The sequence below is a fragment of the Pyxicephalus adspersus genome, chromosome Z, assembly GCF_032062135.1.
Source record: "Pyxicephalus adspersus chromosome Z, UCB_Pads_2.0, whole genome shotgun sequence".
Classification (NCBI taxonomy): Eukaryota; Metazoa; Chordata; class Amphibia; order Anura; family Pyxicephalidae; genus Pyxicephalus; species Pyxicephalus adspersus.
This window is the reverse complement of record NC_092871.1, coordinates 64,223,416-64,236,537: the sequence shown is the minus strand read 5'-3', so window position 1 is coordinate 64,236,537 and position 13,122 is coordinate 64,223,416. Positions and strand designations below refer to the sequence as shown.

The 13,122-nt window shown below is 38.2% G+C and overlaps 1 protein-coding gene and 1 long non-coding RNA gene across 4 annotated transcripts in view; one reads left to right on the top strand and one right to left on the bottom strand.

The window, feature by feature from the left end:
• Positions 1–13,122, bottom strand: part of MED27 (mediator complex subunit 27) — a 247,720-nt gene that overhangs the window by 93,942 nt on the left and 140,656 nt on the right. The gene's annotated exons all lie outside the window — the stretch shown is intronic.
• The window catches only part of LOC140343859 (uncharacterized), a 101,348-nt gene continuing 99,871 nt past the window's right edge, over positions 11,646–13,122 (top strand). For all 3 annotated transcript variants that reach the window (XR_011923422.1, XR_011923420.1, XR_011923421.1), the window contains exon 1: positions 11,646–12,048. This is a non-coding gene — a long non-coding RNA (uncharacterized lncRNA). The remainder of the gene's footprint in view (positions 12,049–13,122) is intronic.

Sequence of the window (13,122 nt, the reverse complement as noted above, 5' to 3'; positions counted from 1 at the left end):
CAGCTTTACTACTGCATATTTGTTCTGGGCCAGTTGCTTACAATGTATGTGGCCCGTTCAGCAGAAGAGTGACTAACGTGCATGTGACTTAGATGGTCCATTTATCAAGCACCAGTTTTTTCACATGGGGAGAGTGCACAGCCTTGGAAGATAATATTTCAGTAACTTGTGGCTTATACAAGCCAGGTTCTCCACTACCAATTCGGGGTAGAGAAAAAGATGCTGGAAGTGGTAACCCCAAGTCACACTCAGGGTAGGTAAACCTATGGAAACAACAGAAAATTAAGTGCTTAGCTGATCCACAGGCGTCCTCCATCGTCCTTCGCGTCTTCTTTCTTTCTCCAGCCGGCGTTCCCTGCACCCGATGAGTCACCGGGAGTTCCCGGTGACGTCGGTGCGTGCGGACATTCGGGACGAAAAATTCAAATCTATTTGTATTGCATTCAATACAAAATAACCGTTTTGAATGCAATACAGTGGATTTTTAGGTGTAAAAGCATTTTTTAAATGTATTTATTATTTTGACATGATTTTGTTTTTCAAACTTTATATACTCATACTATTATATTATACTGTAAAATAAATTTTCATGAAAAACAATGTACCGCTTTTAGACATATAAATCCGTACAGAAATGAACCGCTCAGGAGGTTAAATTGGTGGACTTTGGAGTGAAGGAAAGGTAAATAAAGTGCTGGGGGGGGGGGGGGGGCCTTTTGATTTGCGTTTGTGAATTCAGTAAACTTTCATTTAAAAATTGCATTGACAAAACACAGGTTTACTTTAAAATAAACATGTGAGTTGCCACTGTTGACCTCTCCATCTGAAAATGCTTGCTGTCTGGATGCCAAGTTGATCTAAAGACTTGTGCTGCAGGTGGCTGACCTAGTACAAGTGTAGATATCGGGTGTTCATTTATCACTTGCTCCACACCAGTTGTGCCACCTAATGTCTTAAAGTCAGTGGATCAATATGATAGATAAGCAGCTAGCATTTTATGAGGTCAGCTTGGCCTAATTGCCTATGCTTTAATTGTATTTTAGGCAGGGGGTGGGGAGGCTTCTCCTGGTGTTCAATGTAAGAGGCACTGGAGGCAAACACCCACTACTAGCGTTGGTCGAATATCTCACTATTCGATTCGACAGCTATTCGATCGAATAATGAGATATTGTTCGGGTGATCAAATGCCGAATTGGAACACCATTAAAGTTGATGGTGGGAGAATTCAGATAGTTTTTAGGGACTATTAAGGGCTGCGAGAGCAATTAGATTTCTCCTGCAGCTCTTTACTAGTTGAATGTGTTCTTTGATAGAGTTTTTCAATCCAAGAATACAGGGCACTAAATGTGATGAATGGGGGAACTTGTCCCCATTCAACCTCTAGTGCCCTGGGATCGCCTGCAGTCACAGCTGTGACTGCAAAGTTCCCACAGGATAAACTCTGCAGTTCCACTACGATCCCCGGGGCACTACAGGTTATTTAACCTGTAGTGCCCCGGAAATCGCACACTCTTCTCAATGAATGCAATCATTGATTAGCTCAGTGTGCAATCCCCAGGGCACTATAGGTTAATTGACCTGTAGTGCCCCAGGGATCACACACTATCCTCAATGACTGCAGACTTGGCTGCAATCATTGAGAAGATGCGCCGCAAGTATCTCTTACTCTGTAAAGCTACGTACACACGTCAAATTTTTCTCGCCCAATAATCGGCTTCGGACGGATATTGGGCGAGAATCTGGAGTGTGTACAACCTGCGTCGTTCATCCTCCGTGGATCCGTCCTGGCGGATCCACGAGTGATCCTAATGCAAGGGGAGGGGGAGAGCGCACAGCAGGGTGCTGCTCTGTCGTTCTCCCCCTCCCCTCTCCATAGAGAACGGTGCTGTATGTACAGCACTCGTTCATGCATTGTGCGGTTCTTATCGTTGGAAAGGATCGTGAAAGATTCTTTCCAACGACAAGAATTGCACGTGTGCATGCGGCTTAACACACTTTCCAGCACAGTAATATGATACAATTGTTACATTTTTCTCACAGTGCATAATAGAAAAATGTAACAAATGTATCATAATAATACTGTGCTGGAAAGTGTTACAGAGTTAAGAGATATGTCATAATAGGATAACCCGTAAACAAAAAAAAAAAAATTAGTTAAACACACACCCTCAATAAATTAATTTAATTTTTTTAACACTTTTTTTTCAACAGCCATATTCGGGTCGAATATAAGGACAACCCGAATTCGAACACCAACATTACTCCTATAAAGGCATACATGGTAAAAGTGAATTTCACACCATTGGAAAATAAACTTTTAAATCAAGTTGTGTGTATAATTTTGCAGTCCTTTAAATATATAAATTAAATCTTAAGGTAATGCAATAGCAAGTAAGGCCAATTAATTAATTGATGCAGAATATTTTAGTAAAACAGAAGCAGGCCATATGTAAATTTAACCCTATTTTTTTGGAATGTGCAGAACTTGGGTGGTCTCGTGTTATACATGTCCATTGAGGAACTGGTGTAAAAAGCTTAGCCATTAGATGGTGCTGTACCTTCAGTGCATGTGAAGAATGAGGATGTACAAAACTCGGTTGATTCCCATTCACACCACTAAGCTTTCTTAGCAAATTACTGAATACATAAGTTTATTTGGGATAAACAGGCACCTTTTTGAAAAACAGAATTGGGAGAAGGTCTTTGTGTTGCAATGTCTTCGCTTCAGCATGTTGTAGCCGATCAGAGCTGAAGTAATCGTAAATAAACAATCCTACTATAGCGTAATGGTGCAATTGTCTGCACTTCCAAATTCAGCAGAGAAGACATTTAAATTGATCTGAACTTTTAACAGTTTTGCATAAGCACTCCAATCCAAAGTCCACAAACTGTAATAGGTGTCATTTCAAAGCTCCTCCAACCAGTTAGCAAACAAAGCCTTATGTACAGTGTCTGGTCAAGGTCTTAAAGCACCAAAGCTATAAAGGCCAAGGTGCATCCCCTCCAATGTGCTGTGAAATACTGCATCAACCTAAGTTTCCACTCCTGACATTTTTTTTTATCTACCCCCCAGCTAAAATGCCTAAAGTGTATTTTTTCTGACTACCCCTTGGCCCAGCACTGCTTCTGAACCTCAGACACTCAACAAGGGACTTTATCCATTTGAACAGTATTCTACAGCCACTCTACAAATATGAAATCTCAATGAACACCTAACAAATGTTCCCCTACTTTACACATGTATGGAAAGACCAAGAGCTTGATGCGACAGTTTGTGGATCAAGAACCATGCTGGTTCTGACACAGTATGTTTAGAGAACATTTGGGGGCAAGGTAAAGGTTGCAATAAAAGAATTCATTTTGCTCATCCTTTTATGCTTAAAAATTGGCATACTAGAAAAAAAGAAGAGGGGGTGGATAATCGCGATCACATGGTGGACCAACACAAGGGAAAACCTTTAATTGCATTTAATTTTTTTTAGGCAGATTTTCTACTGGAAATAACTTATTTACCAGTAAAAGTAAATTTATACAAGGTAGATTTTGAAGAGAACCTGTTATGAAGCAAATAATGATGGAGCAATGCTTCTCGATTTCTCCCAGCAATTTCATCTTGTGATACATTGCCTTAAACTCTTGGATAGTTGATTTTGGAAACATCTATTAATCCTTACTCAAGTATTTAGAAGGCGGTGGATTATCTGTAAAGTGCATTCTGCCAACTTTAGTAGCCATAAAATGACATGGTCCTAGTACTGTACCGTTTGTGACTAATTAGTTGTCCCTAAATTAGAGATGGAAGTCAACCGTCCAGCACCACAGCTTGTGGTTCATTATGTTCCACATAATTAATGTTCTTCTTTCTAGGTCAGGTATAATATTTGTGTGACTTCAGTATATTCATTGCCTGATGGTGAAGGAACTACTTCCAGAGCGAGGTATTGTTAGGATTTTATATATGTTAGGATATATTAGATTATATTAATTTATTAGAAAATTTAGGAGTTGGCAAAATTTAGCAAATAGACTGATGTGTGTGAACTTAAGTTTTGGGTAATTATCCTCTAAAATCCAGTTATTTAAGGATCTTGGAAGAGTGCCTGATTTTAGCAAAAAACAGTGAACCAATAACATGAACACTAAATTCAACTTTTTGACATGTTTTGTGCAGGGTATTAAGAAGTCCACAAACTAAAATGATTCTATGTTTAAAAAAAAATTGCTTTATTTTTTACACTTGTTAGTAACATTTTCTCAGGGCTTTTTTTTTTAATTGCAAAAATGTGCTTTACACCCTGGTATACACCCTGGCTACCCTTGTCTAGAGAGGAGTGATGGAATTTCAAATCAAGTGTGCCAAATCTCACAAAAAATATATATTGCCAGAAACTCTTCATGGAGATTTTGGGTCATAAACTTTCCGAGAATCCCAGTGTGAGCTACACTGACATAGGCCTTAGGAGTCTATCAAGGATGAGAGGATGTCACAAAAGCAAACCTTGAGTTTATGTACAAGGCTTGCAAGTCAGAATGACCTGTGGATCCAAAAACTGTTTTCAGCTCTGAAGAGCAACCTAAATTCTGGTCACATGAGACAAATCATTAAATATTTCAAATTAAAAATTGCATACTAGAGTTTCTTCTGCCACTGGTTGGCTTGCAGTACATTTGTAGAATGTATTTTAGAGCTAACCAGGTTTGATTTTAATTAAACAACATAGAAAAGGCTTATTACTTGTCATCTTTTCATCACTGCATTGATTTTTTGTAATTCTTTAGACAAAATTGTGTGCAGCCAGAGGAAAAAAAAACAGCATCACATAACAAAGCATAGCATCACATAAAAAAGCATAGCACAAGCCTCGACTATACTATTAGTTTGGAATATAGCCATGTAGTGCTGTATTTAAGGACATTCTAAAATGCTAGGTAAAGTTCTAACCTTTACATAAAACAACTCATAGTTGTACACATTGCACCTTAAATGGTGAGTAAGCATCTCATCCTAAATATAATTCTTAAATAATTCCTAAATGTAAGAAGTCATTATTTTCAAACCAAGTCTGCTTTAACTGGGTCTGTAATGGGTCTAATTCTATCACTGCAGGTAGACTTACAGAGTTAGCACTGTGATTGTAATCTCAGGTGACAGCCACAATCATGACCTTCTGATGTAAATCATGCAGAATAGGCCCCTAAGGGGCTAATCGTAAAAAAAAAAAAGAACTCAAGACTAGGCGGTTTGTGCAGAGTATGTCAAATTATCCATCTTACACAGGAGGCTGGAGCAATATGTTATGTGTTTACCAATGCATAAATGGAATGCAATGAGAAAGCAGAATGAATTATTCACAAGAGCCTAGTGTATGCACATCCATTCACTACTTTACTTTGCAGCAGTGGCCTGGTTTGAAGAAAGGTGAGAAAGAATTAAAGCAAACTTTAACTGCCTTGTAATGATGTCTTTATTTAAAGCCATAACTTTACAGAAAGCTCCACTTGACAAACACAATGGCTTTAAAATAAATTTTGTAACACCATTTCAATAGATATTATGTTCTTCATTTCATTCTACAAGGACTTACAATAGGGTAGCCTGGAGACAAATAATTCCACCCATATATGTGGAAAGCGTACCCAGTAATCCTCACTTTTCTACATCTGATTTATAAGGCTCACCCAAATCTAAAAGAATGCAGGCACTGCAACTTCCCATTACAACACTAAAAGTAATAGCTAGTAATATTGAAGGCAGAATTTCCATATTTGTAAAGGTAGGCAAAATTTTACCACCAATAAATAAATGTTGAATTTAAAATGTGCAAGTATGTACACCATATTTGGACATTATGCCACTTAACTGACAAAAGAAATCTGTCTGGTACTACAATGTCCACAAAGAGTTGCTGCATATTCATTGACTTCACATCTATGATGTGAATCTCCCATTCCATCATATCCCAAAGGCAGGCTTTTGGATTAAGATTTGGTGACCATGGAGGGCATTTGAATACAGTGAACTCGTTGCAATGTTCAAGAAAACAGTTTAGGATGACAAGAATTTGTGAAGAGACACAAAATCCTGCTGTACCCATCAAAATATGGCAAACTGTAGTCAGAAAAAGATAGACAAAGTCAGCAAAGCTATGGTAGGATGTGACATTTAAACAATGCTCAACTGGTACTAAGGGGACAAAAGTGTGCAAATAAAATATCCTCCCCACCATTACACCACAGCCAGCCTGAACCATAATACAAGGTAGGGGAGAGACATATTGTTGATGCGAAATTTTAACCATTTCATCTAATTATCGTAGCAGAAATGGACTCATTAGACCAGGCAACATTTTTCCAGTGTTGTGTAGAGAGAATAACAGGGGGGAAATTGCTTTTTTTTTTTTTTTAACAAAACTGGTATTTAAATTTAAAGCACAACTATAGCCAACAGTGTTAACTGGATTGTTAAAGCCCAACTCCAGCCTTCCCCCTTTCCCCAAAGAAGTGTCCCGCAGTCATATTTTATGCTTTTAACACATTTTCTGGTTTGTCATTTGAAACACTAGGAGGTGCTGGATTCACTGCAAGAGCTGCAATGGCTTGTTGAGATTTTTAAAGCTCTCCACTGCAATACACCATAAATATAAATGCACAAGACCGGTATAATAAACATGACACTTGGGTAAACCTTTAAAAGATAACATTAAATTTAAAAGGAAGGGGGATTTAAAAGAGGTGCTAGCTCTGGTGTGAGCTCAACAAATGACACAAGACACATTTTTCCTACTCTCCTTGCCGAAGATTCATCATATTTAGGTGTAAGATGGCAGGTCCACGGATGAACTATATTTTAGTGGCTTTTATCTCACAGGATATTCCTAAATAGCCTGTCTACCTTCATGGATAATTTAGGAGGGCTGATTCACCTGTAATTTATGGCAGCCCTACATACTCTTTTTCTTCCTGGCTGAAAGAAACAAGTGTGTCACATAACTTGCTAACAAGGGAATGATTTAACGAATAGTTCCTGTATCACCGGTGTTACTATCATTTGCATTGGTGACTTAAAGCCATTGCCTAAATAACATTACATTGCTTACCTCTCCTGAAAATGTTAACTACCTTACTTTTACATTGGCTTTTAATTACCAAACATTTTTGTGTTTTTGATCTTGGTTAGTCTTTATATGTTTATTTCTTTGATATTGGAATAATGAGTTTTTTTTCGTCACTATTGGTTTTGCTTTTATTGCCACTTACCATTCATAATATTAATAAATTATATTATTGTAACTTGGAAGATCTACACGTATGTTTACAAATTAGAAGCTCGGGCTGTGTGGGACTCTTACTTGAGCTTCATGACTATCAGTTTGGACATAGGTGTTGCTTAGTTATAGCTGCTTCTATGGCTCTTGTTAGTGAGTAAAAAGGTACACACTTTGTTGTTTGCGGATCACTGATTTTTTTTTTTTGTTAGTTTTTGGTTATGTTTTCATATAATGATCTAATGTTTGATTGTTAAGGGCAATTAGGGTTGCTTTTGTTGTTTTTTTAAGTACTGTGATCTGTTGGAGGTGTGGTTCCTGATTGGCTTTTTTTGCCTTGACTAAGATGGGCTGCCGCCCATGAAACATTGGTTGCTAAATAATTTTTTTTTCTAAATCCTGCACCCTCAAAAAGACTCCTGTGATTGCACCAGCTACTACAACTCTGTATAACATAACCTACTTTGGCTTGGAATCAAGGTTTTTAAAGCATAAACATGTGCATGGATCAACCTTTTGTTGTAATATATATCCAAAAACATGCACATAGGTAATTTGGCTTCGTCCAAAAAATTGACTTTAAGACTATGTTAATGACATATGACCATGGTAGGGACATTAGATTGAAAGGACAGGTAGTGACATGACTATGGACTTTGTACAGCTCTGTATAATATGTTAGCGCTATTAAAATACTGTGTAATAATAATAATAATGAAATATATAAATACTTCTTATAACAGATCTGCTTTAAGAAAAGAAGCAAAACCTGTTACGGTAAAAGTTCTCTGCTTTCATATCCCATTTCCCACCCACCTCCCCCCATTACGTAAACTAAGAAAAAGAAGTAAGCAAATTTAGAAAAAAAATGCTTACATGGACATCCTATGGGCATGAGTAAGGTCACTGGGCCTTCTGGGACCAAGGGAACACAGAGGAATGAAATTATTGGGAAGTCTCCCAGCATCATGCAGGTAAGTGAGATGTGGATCCTTTAGCTATCTCAAAATCCTGAAGGTAAGCCCACTGGCCATTTCTCTATTATATTTATTTTAGCCCCCTCAAGAGTTTTCGAATCTGTATGTGTGTGTTGCTACAAAAAATAAATGTATTTTAATGCAAAGTCTGGTTTAAACTCTGAAATTTAAAAAATTACATAGCAGTATGTGCTGCAAAAAAAAAAAGCACTAGTTTGTTTTTACTCACAATAAACAATAAAAAGTTCTGCTCAACTAATAGTATGTCCATGTAAAAAGATCTTACAAAGCAAAAAAATTATTCAAATGACAAAAAAATCAGTCTACGACAAGGAAGAAGCGCAATACTATGGCAACTCATAAAGGTAAAGATAGTCCATTGTTTTTTTATTTTCTGATTCTTAAATATGACCATTTAGATTTTGAACTCTCACATAAAGGATGCTTCTTCCCCTACTGTCTTTAATCTTTCAAGTGTTGACACTAGAGATAACAGATGATTAACTAATAAAATATATGTATAACTACATAACACTAAAAAAAATGTAAAAAAATCCCTATGAAGCAGAAGAAACCCGGAGGCCTTATGTTCACCCCCACAAAGCCTTGCACTCCGGCTGTACTTAAACAGAGCACATTGCAGCACTACGCCTGCCTTAGGAGCCGCTTTGATCTGCCTTTAGACACAATCAGGTTTAAGTTTATATTTATGTTGGTTTCTGGGTACCGCAACTTACATAATTAAAGGGGAAAGAAAAAAAACCCAAAACTTTCACTTCGTTTCAAAATCATTTTTTTTTCATAGAAAACTTCATAAGCTTGGTGTGGGGAAGCTTATCTGTGTTCTGCCATGGTTCTCAAGAGATCTGGACAGATCTTCCTACAGCTTTCCTGCACAGTCATTATTATCAAGTATCTGACCAAGGATTAGCAGCCCCCTCATTGAGCCCTTGTAAATGAGTGCCAAAAAATGCAGAACCTTGTGACAAACTAAAGGTGCGTACACACTTCCAATTTTTATCGTTCCAATCGAACGACGAACGATCGATTGGGCAAAAAATCGTTCGTAAAAAAGTAACCAACGACGCCGACGAACGAGGAAACTCGTTGGAAACGAACGACCGGACCGGCGGATCGGATTGGACGACGATCGTTGAACATCGTTCGTGTGTGCGGTCGTTCGTTGATCGTTCATGGGCTGAGCATGCGTAATGAACGAACGTTCGTTCACTTTCCTGTCGTGCACATAGTTCCTCTATCGCTCAAACGATCGTATCTATTGTGTGTACAATATCTACGAACGATCGTGTCGTTATCTCTATGTGCAGGATCGGTGCTATACGATCGTTCGTAGATATCGTGCAGGATCGTTCGTCGTTCGTTTTCCAACGATAATAATTGGAAGTGTGTACGTAGCTTAAAGCTACGTACACACGGCAGATTTTTATCGCCCGATAATCGGCATCGGCCAATTATCGGGCGAAAATCTTCCGTGTGTACAGTCGGTGTCGTCCATCGTCCGGACGACCGACCTGCCGGATCCACGGACGATGGACGATCGTAATGAAAGGGAAGGGGAGGGCGCGCAGCAGGGTGCCGCTCCGTCGCTCTCCCCCCTCCCCTCTCCATAGAGCATGAACGGTGCTGTATGTACAGCATCGTTCATGCATCTTGCAGCCCCTTGTCGTTGGAAAGGATCGTGAAAGATCCTTTCCAACGACAAAAATTGCAAGTGTGTACGCAGCTTAAGTCTCTTTTTGTTGAATGAAATGCCTTGCAGAAACACATACATTTTTTAGGCACGTATTTTAAAATTGGTTTAAAAAATTGATATGTATATATTATTAAAGTGAGGTTATTTTATTTAAAGAAATCTATTTGGGTGAGACTGCTGTTATCTGAAATTCAGGTGTCTCCTGCTACTCAGTTTTGTTTTAGTACAACGGTTAGAGAAAATCTACCATGATGAAAACATTCCAGTCCTTCCTTTCCTAAAATGCTACTTTACCTTTTCTTCCATTATTACATTTGTCATTAAACTAGAAGCCTTCTGACTTTATTACATTTTCATTCTTGGTTAGTGACACAAAATAAGAAAGTCACTACAACAGCCAGGCAAATAGTACATCTTTGACAGATCAGGAATAGAAACCCCAGTATGTGACTGATGACAGGTTTACACTAAGATATTCAGAAAATTTGTCAAGGGTGCCTAGAATATACTACATGCTGACTTGACTGCAAGTGATAACCAATGGAGGATTACATGATAAGAAAATATATACCAAGACATCTTATATGGAGAGCTTAAAAGGCCACTGCTGAACAAGTTTAATGAGGAGCAGACGAATCTCCTAGGGCAAAAAGGGTCATCATGTACTATTTGCATACTACTTCACAGTCCTATATAAATGCAAACTGTAATGGTTTATCCATCATTTCAGGATAGCAGGAGGAGTGACGCAAATTTATTTATGTCCCTGGGGCAACAGTGCATCACTGCTAGTTTGCAGCATATATAAAGGATAGTATGATGTGAAGCCTCAATAATCTCCTATATGTTCCCTTTACCTGGCTGAACTATTGCCCCACTGTTCTCATATGCAGAAACCTGCAGGCAAATCCGAGAGAAGGCAGAATCCACCATGGTGTTAACTCTCCACTTCACAGCCCAAAGAACAGCTTGTCTGGGGCTGGTTAAGGTAACTCAGCAAGAAGTGCAGCGGGCTGGAAAAAGGCCATCAACAATCTTGTTAGCTGGGAGATGTAAATATGCACATTACCTCAATTTGTTTATAAATTGCACTGGATTGCAATCTATCAAGGTAATAGATCCGAGAGTCATGCCACATGGAGTAAGATGAAGAATGGCAGCCTGCGTTCCATCCATCATTGGCACCAAGTACAGAGGCACACAAAAAAAGGCAATACGGCTGAACCTTTGCAGGCAGATGCTTAAAGGAGAAATTTGTTCAGGATGAGGATCACCAGAATAGTTATAAAGGTTAGGTTACATAAAAAAATGGCTTTGTGAAAAGCTGCATATGATTTTTCTGCAGATGTGCACTTTGCAATAAGACACAGAATGAACGGGATACGGAAACACTGTGAGGTGAATGCAGGCAATAGTTAGTTTTGTGTGTAAACAAGGAAGACTTAATTTTCTGTTTTTTTTTTTCTTTTATAATTGCGTCATATACATTTCTAGGTGTAGTATATTCAAGCTATCCTTGCATCAGCTTTAAACACACACTGTATTTAATGTTTCCATTTCAACAGGAATTAATAATAACCCTGCGGGTCAGCAGGAATGCACAATATATTTAACACGTTAATCATTTACCAAAAAAAAGTACCCTGTCCTTGTGTACTGGTCAAATGACTGTGACAAAAACAAGTCTACCAGAGAAGAACAGACTAGTAGGTCATCTGTCTTCGAAGAAGAACGACCACATTCTTCCCCTCCCGTAACCACTTTGTTCGGATAGATTACAAGGGGGAAAATCAGGGTAAAACTGTAATAGATGTTTTACACCGACAAGTTTGTTGGTATAAGTGTGAATAGGCTATTAGGTTGGGCAAGTGTGGTAGATTTTTTTTTACACTGGCTGCTATAAGAGGAAGCCAGAGGCATAATAGGTAGGCAGGCATTGCATCATGTACACATAGCCAAGAACATAAATGATACTGCACAGGTATCACAATTTACCGTGATCATCAGTGTCTTAGTCCTGGGAGCAGATGCTGTCTCTGGATAATGCCTCAACAAATATGGTGTTGGCCTTTCAGAGATAAAAGGTTTTAAGGTAAGTAATGTAAGGATTTTATTCAGTTGATATTTATACATGTATCTAAAAATTTTAGGAGGAAAAAAGATATTTTTTTTAAGAGTAAATATAATTGAAGTGAGGACAGCGCCTGCACATAATAACTTGATAAACAGCAAGAAGTTTTTTGGGGCTTTTTGACACTAATTGGTGGTTGCATTGAATATATTGTGCATCTTTTTCAGTTGATTATGGTTTCTTAATTATAAACCAGCCTATCGCCTTTCTTCATTGTCTGCTTATTCAATTTTGCCATTCCCATTCTTTCAGAAGCAGGTGTTCAGTTTATTTTTTAATTAGATACCCTGTTTTACTTTCTCCCAAACCCCTCCCTACACTTCCCCTGAGGCGCGAATAGATCTTCTTTCTAATTGTCTTCAATTTCCAGTCCAAAGACCACAATGAGGTTAAATTGTCAGCAATATGAGTTAAACTAGCAGAGAGAAAGATAAACTTGTAACTGCTTACAGGCTGCTCAGTGTCAGCCTCCAACATGTTCTGCGTGTAGAGGTGCAAACATCAACTGACTCGTCATTCACTAACTGCCCGAGAACACCAACTATCAGCTATAGGTGGACAGATACAGCTCCGGCAATAACTTAACCTAAAAGACTTAAGGTTCCTATTACCAAGCAGGGTTCATATTTACCATGAATCTAACCAGACAGTAAGGAGGGCAAGCACTGGACTATGGTCCTATTACCAAAGAAGAATGAAGAAGAGAGATTGCTCTAAAGCTGACCATACGCAATGTAATTTTGAATATAGAATCTATGCTTGGGCCCCCTTTAGATTTATCAACAACTATATAGTGTGACTAGCCTACCTAAAACAACCCATTGAATTCATATGTAACCAGGAAAGCTGCTGCATTAAATTTTTTCTTCTTTTTTTGGCAAAAATAAAATAACATTTTTTATACCGTTTCCCCTATGATAAGGCACTGTCTTATATTTTTTGAAATGCCAAAATATGCCCTAGGTCTTATTTTCAGGGGGATGTCTTATTTTTCCATGAAGAAGACTACAGTACACATTTATTGTTGAAAATCAC